Source organism: Myripristis murdjan, chromosome 21 (genome assembly GCF_902150065.1).
Source record: "Myripristis murdjan chromosome 21, fMyrMur1.1, whole genome shotgun sequence".
NCBI lineage: Eukaryota > Metazoa > Chordata > Actinopteri > Holocentriformes > Holocentridae > Myripristis > Myripristis murdjan.
This window is the reverse complement of record NC_044000.1, coordinates 33878133-33891157: the sequence shown is the minus strand read 5'-3', so window position 1 is coordinate 33891157 and position 13025 is coordinate 33878133.

Below are 13025 nucleotides of genomic sequence, written 5' to 3'. Positions count from 1 at the left end.
TGGTGGCCATGCTTCAGCTGGGCACTGAACAGTGCCATGGTGAACAGCTGGTGCTATTACAGGTAAACAAATAATACCAGAGATGTAGAGGCTGTGATGGGCGTACTCCATTTGGGTGTGAAAAATGTGGTGTGGCATTGCATGTGGAGTGCTTTAAAAAATATCACAGTGCATAAGATGGAAGAGGAAGAGGAAAATCAGTTTTTAGACGATTTGGGTCACATTTGACATGTTTACAATTCATAATGTTTATGTTTTTTTTATGATGTTCATCTATTTCATGTTCACTTTATGATTTGGAACTTTATAAGTGCTTTTTAAACTTATTATGAACTTATTTATCAATAAAGAAAATTGCTGAAATATATATATTTTTTTTATTTCATGATTTGATTTGACCGTTGTTCAACATGTAGCTTAGAGGAACCAGGATTTGAACCGGCAACCCTATGATCATTGGGTGACCCCATCACTACCTGCCTGGGCCAATAATTCATATCCATGTACAGTTTTAGATCAATTGCTCAAGCCAAACTGAGGAGATACAATAAAATGGCAGATTATACCATTGATTTACTGGTTTAGACCTTGATACAAGGTATGTGCCCACCGGCAACTATAGTTGCCAGTCATTAAACTGCTATTTTCTTCAAAGCAGAGTACGAAATGGAAAAAATACATACATAACATGATTGTTAGTGACTCAACTGACATAATTATATGCATGAAACCTTTGAAAAAAATTTGGGCATAAATGGGTTAATATTAAAAAATACAAGTGCATAAATTCATAAACATTTTAAAATAGATACTCAATAAATTAACATAGAGGTTTAAAAATACACATACACAGACATACTTAGACTTCACACAATAACTTCATTACTGCACATGGCTCTGGAGGGGAGGAGGACTGTTGTGGGAGATTTAAAATGTATGAATATTTATGAGTGCTTATATTTTTTGTTTATGGTGATTGGTGGAGAGTTTTGTAGGTGTGTTTGCTAGGGGGGTGGGACCGATTAGCGTTAGGGCCAATCAGGAGCGGAACTGGGCTGCTGATCCGGGGTAGCGATCCCTTCATCAGCACCCCACTCCGTACACCTGTGTACGTGTCCTCACCCTCTGAGGAAGCAGAAGTCTCTGCGAAACGTCAGGGTCCTCGACCGTAGGAGACACGATTGGACTTCCTTTTTTAATCTTTCAAATCTGGACTCTTTACGGGACGTTTTTTTGCCCGGAAATTTTAATGTTATTTTGGTAATAAAGTATTGTTTTAGCCAGTGGAGGCATTCGGACTCTTTAAATCCCCACGTGGAGGAACAAACACGCCGCCCGCGGCACCACAAACGCCGCGGTGCAGGAACAGAGAAAAGGGAGATTCCTACCCGCGACGCGGACTGTACAATCGAACTCTGTATGGACTATTAGTTTCCCGTGTGAACTTTCTCTGCCGGACTCTTCTGTGAACGCTCCTCGGAGCGCACTTGAAGTTGTGTGTTAAGCTACTTCCAGAGACCCACTGCACCCGGACAGGGGACCGTGGACGCCATCGGAGCCGCCGATTATTTCACCGCCGTCGCCGCCGACGTGGCCGTGGCCACCGTCACTGCCGCCGGGAACACCACGACGGCACCGGAGCGAGAGAGACGCCATTCCACCGCGACGACGGCGAAAGCCGCACCGCTAACCCACAGGTATGCCAACACTGGCTAATAACAGGGATTTTTTAGCAGGAGGCCAACGGTCTACTATGGCCGACAAGGGGGGCACGGGACACGGGATAGATTTAGGGACAGAGCTAGCGATCACCGGGTCCCACCCGAGCGTGTAGGGCCAGCGGGGGGTGCTGGTGGGGGGGTCGGGGTGGGGGGGGAGGGGACAAGGGGTGCTAGGACTAGACAGCAGGTCAGCACAGTTTATAGGAGAGCCTTAGATCCACCAACTCGCCAGGCCGCTAAAAAATATTTTAAGCTTATACAGGCTATCCACCACAAAGGCATCATAGACAGAGCCATCACCACTAACTCCCCACCTAGCGGGATGCTCAGACAGGTCAAAAGGCTGACAACCTTTATTAAACCTTCGTCGCCCACCGACCAATTTTACGCGAACATGTCACAGAACACGACTCAGTGGATGCAAAACAGCATGACGCTATTGCAGGACCATTATGTAGAAGTGATCACCGGCCTCAGCAATTTGACAGAGAACAGGGCCGCTTTGGAGGTGGCCATGAACTGGGCCCATAAGCGCTATGGCCCCAAATTGAACCCGGAAACGGAACGCATGGTTGAAATTTTACTGTCTGATTCACCTGAATGTACTCACGTGTCCGACTCCTCTCCAGAGCCTACCAACGACACGGGGGAGGGGGAGGAGCTGGGACTGGGGGATGAGGAGCGGTTCCCCAAACTACAGAAGTCTGCGGCTTCATTCAAAAGGTCTCTGTACCTGGGCCCGAGGCCCGCCCTGTCGGAATTGACCTCCGATGGAGCGGCCGAGCCCGTAGCCGAGCCGAGTGCTCAGGTACAACCCCCTGGAGGCAGGGATATTGATCCCTCCAGGGAGACCCAGGCTCCTAGTCCGGAGCCCCCCGTGGGCCACAATCCTGGGCCGCGGGACCAGACATCAGACCTGGGTTAGGGTTAGGCGGGCAGGCCACATTGCGAGCCGCCCGCCGGCCGCCTCATCCAAAACCAGCGGAGCAGAAACGCAGCAGTCAGGGCGGGGGGGCCGCCTCCTCTCCTCCCCGGCCTCCTCCTCCTCCCCCGCCTCCCACCTCATCACATTTAATCACAGACTTTTTTGTTACAGCTCCTTCTTCCTCTGCCTCTCTCTCCTTGGCTCCTCCCCCCTCACTCCCTCCTCCGTCTTCTCATTCATCACCCCAAAGGGGGCCACGCACGTCAAACCAGGCAGGAGTGCCTCCCCGTGGACCTTCGCCCGCGCCGCCGCCGGATCACCAGGCGGAGGACTGGTCGGAGGTGCGGGCGCGGGCTCACGGGGAGCCGCAGAACAGGCAGCTCCCACAGAGGCAGGACAGGGTAACACAGGACACACCCAGGCCCACACCCACATCCACACCTACTAACCCATCTAAATCCCGTTTGTCTCTAGGCGGCGCCCGGGCTGCCTGGCTTGCCCTCCAGGCCACCCAACGCACACCATCGCAACCGCGGGAGGCGGGGGAGCAATCCCCAAACATGATGCTGGGGCACGGCACAGCCACCGCCATGGCCAACAGGCCACAAATGGCTGCCAATGCCGCCTCGACTGAAGCCTCCACAAACATTTCCGCGGGTGGCCGGGGGGTGACCGGGGGCTCGGGGGCTCCGGGAGCAGACGGTCTAGACCACACGGCGGGCGAGAGCCTTTGCACCCCAGTATACCACAAAGCCAGAGCGAGCAGGAAACTGCAAAATTGGTATTTTCGGGGCCATAAACCCATCTGGTTCATAGGAGATTCCAATCTCAACCGCATCCCGCCACAGAGACATCACACTAATATTCAAATAGATAGTTACCCAGGGGCCAATTTCTAGCATTTTCTGAAAGTCTGTGAAAAAACACCGGTCCATCCACACACCAAGGTTCTGGTCCTCTCGGTGGGCATTAACAACCGAGACCAGGACCCCAACAAGACCTCTATAAAACAGCTGCGGGCACTGTACAGGGCGGCTCGGACCACGTTCCCTAACGCCACCATTTTCTTCCCCTGTTTAAATTTTTCTTTATCCTTAGAGGAGGACCAGCAGGCGAACCTGCGCGAAATTAACGATCACATCCTGGCACACTTGCCCCATCTAACCGCGCTTCCTTCTAGCAGGTTCCACACGGAGAAGGACTTAATACATTGGACGAGGGAGATGGCGGAGCAGATGTTCGCAAACTGGTGCGCCCTCCTAAATTTATGAACAATTTTACACCCAGACAGGTACCCGGGGTGGAGAATCCGGCGTCTCGGGCCGGCCCCGGGGCGGGGACCCATCGCCCTCTGGTCGGGGCGGGTTCGGGGGGAGCGCCCGGGAGTCCTTCCTGTTGGCCTCCTCCGCCCGCCGCGCCGGCGGGGCCGGTGGCGCTGCCGCCTCGGGGCCCAGACCGGGGACCGGACCTCTCCTGGCGATCCAAGAGCAATGTGCTTAATTTGTCCACACTCTTTCAGCCCACGCAGGCACAGGTGGACCTCCTGGAGAGGGGGCTTACGTTTATTCCCCAGCCGGACAGTTTCGACCGGGAGGGGCTTCGGAGGGACCTCCATAAATACCACAGGCGCATCAAACTCATTGATCACTTTCAAAATAACCAGGTCGACCACATCCCATTCACATTCCCTTCCACCTGGGAACCGGAGTGGTCGACTTTAAGCAGGCTGGTCCGCGACCTCATCCGCAGGGACAGGGAGATCCTGCGGTCTTACATCGAGGACGCGGACCGCACAGGTAGCCTCGCTGCTGCAGAAAAACAAGCACTTACTGATTTACTCAACCACCCACACATAGTGATCAAACCGGCAGACAAAGGATCCAAGATTGTCATTTCAGATAAACAGCAATATGCATTAGAGGCCCACCGTCAACTTCAGAACACTAAATATTACAAACACATAGCCAACAGCATCCAAATCCTGCAGGCGGTCCGCACACTGTTTAACAGGTATCCGGACCCGCGGAGGCCCGACGAGGAGCTGCTCCAGCTACTAGAAATCTGCCTGACTAACAATGATTTTCTTTTTGATGATAAATGGTATTTACAGGTGGAGGGCACCGCCATGGGCCATAGGTATGCCCCATCGTACGCAAACATTTATATGAGCGAGTGGGAGCGAGAGGCCCTGGCTCGATGTCCGCTGAAACCCTCCTTCTATCTGAGATTTTTGGATGACATCATTGGCGCCTGGCCGCACGGGCCGGACACTTTCGGGGAGTTCGTCGACATTTTACATAATCACCACCCATCCATTAAAATTAAGCACTCCATTCACCCTCTACAGGTTACACAATCACACTCACACCCGTCGACAACTCCTCGAAAAGGCTCACGGCCAAGGTCTTCTTCAAGCCGACTGACACCCACGCGCTCCTACACAAGGCGAGTTACCATCCGACACATACATTTCGGGGCATCGTAAAGTCACAGATTTTGCGCTTTCACCGTATTTGTACATACGCAGAGGACGCCGAGGAGGCCACCTCCGTCCTCTTTCGTAGTCTTAGGCAGCGCCACTACTCCAAGCGCTTTCTCAGGAGGGTGAAGGCGGACACGCTGGCGGCCCTCGTTCCCGCTCGCCCATCACCCACCGCAGTTTTGGACAGATTGGCTGCTCAGGGGGCGCACCGGTGGGCAGACGACGGGGGACCCCCCGACCCCGAGGCTGCTCCCGCGGCTCCTCCAAGGCTCCTCCCACTCGTCACCACCTTTTCTCATAGGTACAATAGGTTCCACAAACTCATCAAGGGCAGCTTTGAAGTAGCCCGAACTCAATCACCCACATTAGAACAGTATAGAGTGATATCGGCCCTCAGGAAGAACCCCAGCTTGAGGGACACCCTGGTCAGGGCCACATTTTCACGGAGTGGGGTGGCCTTGGAGGAGCACCGGGACAGGCTGAGGGCGAGGAGGCTCCTCACAAACCCGCACAGCGGACGCAGCGCGCCGGTCACGGGCCTTTTCAGCCTGGCCACGGCCAACATTGTTTATTGTATCTGTTGTGAATTGTGTCAGATGCTATACATTGGCGAGACGGGTAAACCGCTCAGGGTTCGTCTGAAACAACATCTCAACAGGGTCCGGAGAGCAAATTTCAACTCGCGCCTGGCATTACACTTCAAATTACATGGGGCACAAAATTTAACCATCCAGGGCCTGGAGGCTAACCCGGGCTGGACCGGCGGGCAAAGAAGGAGGGCAGAGAGGGCCTGGATCAATAGGCTCGGTACCTTGGCCCCTAAGGGCCTGAATGAGGCAGGCCTCAGATGGTAATAGATAGGACAGACCATTTATAGACAGCAGTAGACATAACAATTTTTGTACTGGTGGGACTTCCAGGGGAGACTCTCCCCAGCGTCTCGGGACGGGGACTGCCCTCCCCGTCACCTCCCCTTAATAATGTTGTGTTGTATTTTTTGTGTAGGTGAATAACCTCTTTATATATATATGTGTGTGTGTATTTGTACAGAGGGGCTCCCTTTACCTTTGTCATCCAAAAAAAAAAAAAAAAAAAAAAAAAAAAAAAAATTAAATATAGATAAATAACTTTATAAATAAAGTTTAAAGAATAGTATAATTTTCAAATTTATAAAAATTAATATAATTTATTTTTTATAATCATTTTTTAATTTGGAGCCATCCTTAATTGTGCGTGTCTTGTATGGGGGGTACGGAGCGGGCATACCTGGTCCACCTCTCTATCTGGTTCAAAAATAATATATAAAGTAAATAAAATATTTGTTGAAACACTATTGCCTAGCTGAGATTCTGTATAGCAACTCCCATGCTGGGGGATTTGATGATGATTTGTTTATTAGAGGATTTTTCCTCTGGTTTGCTTTGTTTGCAGTGTTTAATTTTGTGTGACTATGGCACTTATTTCAATACAGCACTTATTTGCTGTGCAGGTTTCCAGTTGGGCAAGACGTGGCCCCCTGGAGCACGATGGCAGGATTTCCTTTTGGAGTTCCCATACTCCTAACTTATAGCACTTGTGTGATCTTCATTCTCTCGTTTTGTGTGATTTATATTTTTGAGATCTTTCATATATACAGCACTTATGGTAACCTGCCATGGTCTCTGGGGGACCCACGACTTTATAATTGACTATTAGATTGTGGTTATGTATAGGGTAGGTATTTGTTGAACCGTTTTTGGATGTAGGTGGACTCCGGTGGCATGTGGGGTTGGTGGGGGAGCTCTACTCGCTCCTCAAGTGGTGGACCTGTGTAGGCCCACACGGGCACCTGGAAGCAGAGCACGCTCCTTCCTCTCCTTCCCATCTCCCCTATACCCTCTAATCCTAACCCTAACCCCTTTCATTTTCCCTAACCTTAACCCCCCTTTTATTTCTCTTCTAACCCTAACCCTCCCTGATTAACCCTAACCTTAACCTCCCCCATCTTCCTTTCTAACCCTAACCTTCATTTATCCCTCTCCTTTATATCCTCCCTTTTCTTAATCCCCTTTAATTTCCCTTTTAACCCTAACCCTTTTGGTTAACCCTAACCCTAACCTCCCCTTTTTCTTTTTGTCTAACCCTAACCTTAATTTACCCTATTCCCCTTTATAACTATTTTTCTAACCCTAACCTCCCTTATAATATTTTCTAACCCCTAACCTTTTATTTATCCTAACCCTAACCCTTTTTCCCCCCCCCTGCTCTCTTTTCTTTCTTACCCTCCTTTCCTTCTACCCTTTTATTATTTAACCCTAATCCTAGGACAATTTATTTTGTCCTGGAGGGATGGGAGGAGGCGTGTACCTCTCTGCTTCAAAATGCATTGCAGTTGTAAAAAATATTAAAAAAGGAAAAAAGAAAATGTGGACACTTGTTCTTCCCTGTTGCCCGCGCAAAGAAGCCCTATTAGGGATAATAAGCATTATTTTGCTCTTTACCTAACCCTCCAGTCCCCAGCCCTAATCCTAACCCCAAACCCGCCCCCCTCCCTAACCCTAACCACCCCCACCCTTCCACGCCTCACCCTAACCCAGACCCCCAACCCACCCCCTTTCCTAACCCTAACCATTCCCCTTCCCCTACACCTTACCCCAACCCTTTCCCCTACCCGAATCAGGGTTTGCATCCTCTCCCAGACCCCTGCCCTAACCCTAACCCCCACCCTTCCCCCTCTCCGAACCCTAACCACCTCCATTCCCCTACGCCTTACTCCAATCATAAAGTAATTTCCGCCTACCGAAAACATTAGAGCCTCCGATCCATCCTCACAAGATCCCAGTTCACAGATAACAGACCCATAACCCAACTCCCACACAGTCACCACTATAAACCAAGAAAATTCATCCAGAACCCACACACCAAAACTGCACACCCCACTCTAGGCTCTTTCCATTTCCACCACCAATGTCGTTTACATTATCACCTGCACACTCTGCCACACACATTACATAGGAGAAACCAAACATTCCATACACACCCGCCTATCACAACACCTGTATAACATCGGGGAAGGTCGACTTACCACCCCCTTGGTACAACATTTCCAGACCCACTCACCCACCCATCTCATAATCTCCGGTTTAGAAAACAACGACCGTTGGACCTGCGGGCAGAGGAGGAGAGCGGAGAAGATTTGGATCCACAGGCTTGGGACCACCACACCAGGAGGACTTAACGCCGACTAATGGCAAAACACATCATCGACTCCTGGTGTGGTCGTCCCATCCCTAGTCCTGCCTTTTTGGCCTCGCGGATCCCTACACCAACAGACAAACAATATAGCCTAATGGATAGGGTCTCCACCTACAATGTAGGAGACCGGGGTTCGATTCTCCGCCTGGGGAGGAGGACATGCCTTAGCGTTTTTTATATGAATTGAGTTTTAATTATTTATTGGTGATTTTTAGATGATGGTGGGGAGTCTTAACTTATTATGTTCTTGTATATATTTTCTTGTACTATATTGTGTGTTTTATATATACATTTTATCGTTTGTATGTGATTTTTAGCACTTTTCCTTAGCACTTATTTTATCAGCACTTATTTATATATGCAATTTATTGTTTGTGTGTGATTTTTAGCACTTTTTCTTAGCACTTATTTTATCAGCACTTATTTATTCTTATAGCACTTATTTTAGACCTCTCCCCAGACTCTGAATTTTACTTATTTATTTACATAGTTTACAAAAATTTAAAAATTTATAATTTTATAATGGGTTATCTCCTCCTCCCCCAGGGATCCGTGAGGCCGGGGCCGGGGTGGGGCCCTCACCCCCAAACCAACTTGGGGGTCTGCACTCCACCCCCGTACCCCTTATAGTATTGGTAAAACATCTTAGCAGGCCCCTCCTCCTCTGCCGTGGATGCTCTGCTTGGGGACCAACCCCTGGCCCCTTCGGGAGGGGCTTCCACCTCCCTTGTCTTCCCACCCTATCAGATCTGTAGGCCTGTGCACCTGAGCTATATCCCTAACCACTAACCCCAACCCTAACCCAACCCTAACCCTAACTTGCGTGGTTGTTAAGTTTAAAGATTAATGTATTAAATAAATAAACCTAAAACTTACCTTTCATAAATGAATAAATCTTTTCGGTGTGCCGAGCGAACGCAACAGCGTGTAGCAGCAACTTTGTGTTTGCGCCATAGACGGTGCACTTCCTTCTGCCAGTGAGTGTGTGCGCGTGCCAACTGCATGCTGGGCCAATAGCTCTATATTTTAATCCCAAGCCAACAGCTACACTTAAGTGAAGTTTGTAGATCTAATAATTTTGCACACGAAACCAAAGCTATAGTCCAGGCCACTTATAGCTACTAAAATAGTTATTGATTGATTGATTAAATACTTAATTAACAGTTTGCATGGACAAGCACAGTAAGTCGAAATGGTCGAATCGATCCCAGTCTCTCCTAATATAAATATAGGTAAAATATAGTGATCAAATATATGTTTACATACCGTGTGTTTGAAGATGGTGATAAAAAGATGGTTCCAGAAAGATTCAGAAGCAGGAAAATGAACAAAGCAACCTCTGGGTTAAAAATAACCCAGGCAGGTATAACAGAGAACTGACTGTCAAGCTGTAAAGTTTGCTGCAGTCATGGAGGGAGATCCCGAGGCACTCTTGAGTGTGAAAATGTAAATTCCTTTATTCAGAAGGGAGACCCAACGCGTTTCGATGAGTTACATCTTCATCAGGGGTGTGAAAGTATAATGTGCACAGGTGTGTATTTAAAAGGGTAATCACATGGTCACATGGGTGGACGTAGGGGTGGTCACAAGACCACGTTATAGCGGCTGCAACCAATAGTGTATACACAAGAAATAAAAGCAAGATAAAAACAATTAACATACCTTAGCAAAATGCTAGAAAACCCAATACGAGCCACAATATTAAAAAACAGTAAGGCACATGAAAGGCACATGAAATGGCTAAGAAAGGTTGGCCAACCTGGGATGACTATCAACGATACATAAACAAGAAAAAAGAAGAACCTTGATGACCTTAGGGTTACAACGCCCCCTAGTGGTTCCAGAAAGGAATCCCTAGGTCTGCCCACCGGAGGAGGACAACAGGAAACACCACAAAAAAGAAGAACAACAGGTAAGTCCAAATGTGAGTTCGTATGGTAAGTATCATAGTAGGGACTGCTGGTGTGGAAAAAGTCCATGAAAAACAAAGTCTTAAAAAAGGGGGGGCCCAGATGTTAGGCCGAGCACTGGGAGAGTCTTAGTCTTAGTGAGGACTCATGTTGAAAAAGGTCCTGAGAGTGCTCATGAGGGGCACTGGAATGGTCTGGGTGGGACCTGTTGACTTCAGGGCAAAAGGAAATGTCCAGGATGTGTGAATGTGAATGAATGTGAGTGTATGTACAAGTGTGTGTGTGTGTGTGTGTGTGTGTGTGTGTGTATGTGTGTATGTGTATGTGTGTGTGCGTGTATGTGTATGGGGGGGGGGTTAGAGGAAGGGGGTGAAGTCTATGTCCTCATTAAGGCCTGGAGGAGAAGTGGCCTTGAGTGTGCTGATCCAAAAGGTCTCCCTTTGGAGCAGACGTTTGAGTCTGTTGCCCCCTCTGTGGTTTCTGCGGATGACTTCAAGCACCATAGTCCTCAAATTGTCGATTTTTGTGTGTCCCGCTGACCTGTAGTGTTCCGCCATGGGGTAGTTCGGATTCTGCGTTCTGATGGCATATTTATGTTCTGCAAGCCGATCCTTCAGCCTCCGTTTGGTACGACCAATGTAAAAAGCCCCGCATTCACATTCCAATCTGTAGACAACATAAGTTGTGTTGCAGTTAGCAAAATGTCTGCAGTGAAAGGTTTTGCCAGTGGACACATCAGGAAAGGTGTTAGTTTTAAGAACGTTATTGCAATGATTGCATGAACCACATCTGAATGTGCCCGTGGGCTTGGAGAGCCAGGTGGTGGGTTTTGAAGGCGGTAGGTAGCTACTCACCAGGCTGTCCTGGAGTGTGGGTGCTCTCCGGTAGGAAAAGGATGGGGAATCAGGCAAGGCGGTGGCGAGGGCCGGATCACTCGTCAAGATGCCCCAATTTTTTGTGATAATGTGTGTGATGTCGGATGCCAGTGTACTGTATTGTGTAGTGAAAAAAATTTTGGGTGGGGGTTCTTGGCGAGATTTTTTGGTAAGGAGGGACTTTCGGTCAAGAGACCTGGCTCTGGTGACCGCCTGGTTCAAAACTTTGTTTTTGTAACCTCTCAGTTCAAATCGTTTGCACATGTCCTTAGCCTGATTTTCAAAATCATTGTCATCGTTGCAAATCCTTCTTAGTCTCTGAAACTGGCCATAAGGTATATTGGATATCAGACGCTTTGGATGGAAACTGTCTGCTTTTAGCATGGTATTTCTGTCAGTGGATTTTCTGAATAGGGATGTATGTAGGAAGCCATCTTGGTCAACGGTGATCTTCAAATCCAAGAAATTGATTTCCCTGTCACTGTATTCTAAGCTGAGATTGATGTTGGCATTAGTCGTGTTAAGATACTGGTGGAAGTCCTTTAATTGTTGTTCAGAGCCTGAAAAAATGAAAAAAAGGTCGTCAATATATCTTCCCTACCATGTGATATTCTCTCTGAAGGGGTTTGCATTGCTGTAGACGTACCTCTCTTCCCAGAGGCCTAGGAATAAGCCAGCATAATAACCCAGGCAGGTGTTCAACTGCAATTGAAGCCCCAATAACCCCTTTGACCCAGCATGAACAACCCATCAGTGTGTTTACAGTTCCCAAATAACCCAGAATTATTATGACAGCAAAATCAACCCAGCAATGTGGTTATAGAAATAACCCAGCACTTTTAAGAGTGTAAAGTTAAGTCCATAAGTATTTGGACAGTGACACAATATTCATAATTTTGCCCTTGTACACCACTACAGTGGCACTGAAATGGAGTAATCAAGATGTGATTGAAGCGCAGACTTTCAGCTTTAATTTAAGGGGTTGAACAAAAATATGTCATTAACTGTTAAGGAATTACAGCCAGTTTAAACATTGTCACCCCAAACAGTTGAAAATATTGCAATTTCAATAACATTTAAATTCATTGTTCAGTTGGATGGGCACTAAATCTGCTAACTTCAGTATAGCTAGGCCTACTTAACATCTAGAAACTTCTATTATAACGCTTGACATTACATTGTTAAATCATTATCTATGCACATGCATGATATAAAATTTAGGGTTAAGGTTAGCCTAACACATTAATTGGTCGTTTCTGATCAAACAAATATTTTGTGAACCTGCATTTTCTACATCTCACCTGTTTTAACCTCTCTGTGTGCAGTTAATGCGCTAAAAGTGTTTTCTTCTTTACACTGGAAGTCGCCAGTCAGCTGCTGAACCTGAGATAGTCCGTTTTATCTGACAGAAATAACTTCTCTCTGTACACAGTCTACACACACACACACAAACACACACCGGCAGAAGCAGCAGGACTTCTTTCGGCCACGCGGCTATGTGCACCCCTAGCGGGCTGCTGCTACGGACCAATCAGATTTAAACTGTCAAACTTAAATTCTAATTCTTCATATAGAATTGGTGGGAAACTTAGTTTTTTAATAGGAAAATATTCATAATTTAAGCACACTTCTAACCTTGCTTCTAACCGTGCTTCTTTAAAATAATATTAATAAAAATAACAATAATAATTTGTAAGGCACATTTCAAAGGCACAAAGGCTGCAAAAATGAAATAAAATAAATAAATGGTTTTAAAAACAAATTGGAGTATAAAAACCAGTAAAAGATATTTCTAAGGAAATTATAACTCAGGTAAAATCAGGAAAGGCTCTCTGAGAAAAGTATGTTTTCAGAGGTGACTTAAAAGAAATTACTGAC